Genomic DNA, 640 nt, shown 5'->3' with positions numbered 1-640 from the left:
CTGCCTGCTGGGGCTCACCATGGGCCGCGGCCCCGCATGGTGGGAGGGTGGGTGCGGAGGGAGTGGAGCCGCCGCCGCCGCCGCTCTGAGCCCAGCCCCGCGCCTTCTCTCCGCACCGTTTATCTTGCTTGGATTCACCTTCAAGAGATTTCCGGACCCATCAACCAGCCGCCGCCACAGACGGGGGAGTCTTTTACATCATTATCTCTGAGTAGGTTATTATGAAGAAGAGTCGCCTGTTGGGACAGAGCTTTCTACCCAATCAGGTTAACGTTTTAATTAATAGGATTAAAACGGTAACAAACAATCGCAGGCGCTATCTGGCCGCGAGTCTGAATAGTTTCATTTCCCAGGTCTGAAGACAGGCAGCAGCTAGAGCTTTATAAAAGGCGCCTGCTCCATTATTCTGCCTGCCATCTGTATACACAGCTTAGCGCATATGTTTGCAAGGCGCTGGGTCCTGTTAGTAACCCAACAACTGCCTTTAGCTTGACATGTGTGGCGACTTTCACTCATCAATGAGCACACTAAAAGCCCTACTTAGAGCCGAGGATGTTCTTTGCTCCTTCAGCAAATTGTAGATCGGCGGCGAAGCCTGGGAGTCCCGTGGAAAGCAGACGCCTCCCCCCACTGCACCCCC

This window comes from Neophocaena asiaeorientalis, unplaced genomic scaffold (genome assembly GCF_003031525.2).
Source record: "Neophocaena asiaeorientalis asiaeorientalis breed wild unplaced genomic scaffold, Neophocaena_asiaeorientalis_V1.1 scaffold226, whole genome shotgun sequence".
NCBI lineage: Eukaryota > Metazoa > Chordata > Mammalia > Artiodactyla > Phocoenidae > Neophocaena > Neophocaena asiaeorientalis.
The sequence above is the reverse complement of the archived record's forward strand: the minus strand, read 5'-3'. Positions refer to the sequence as shown.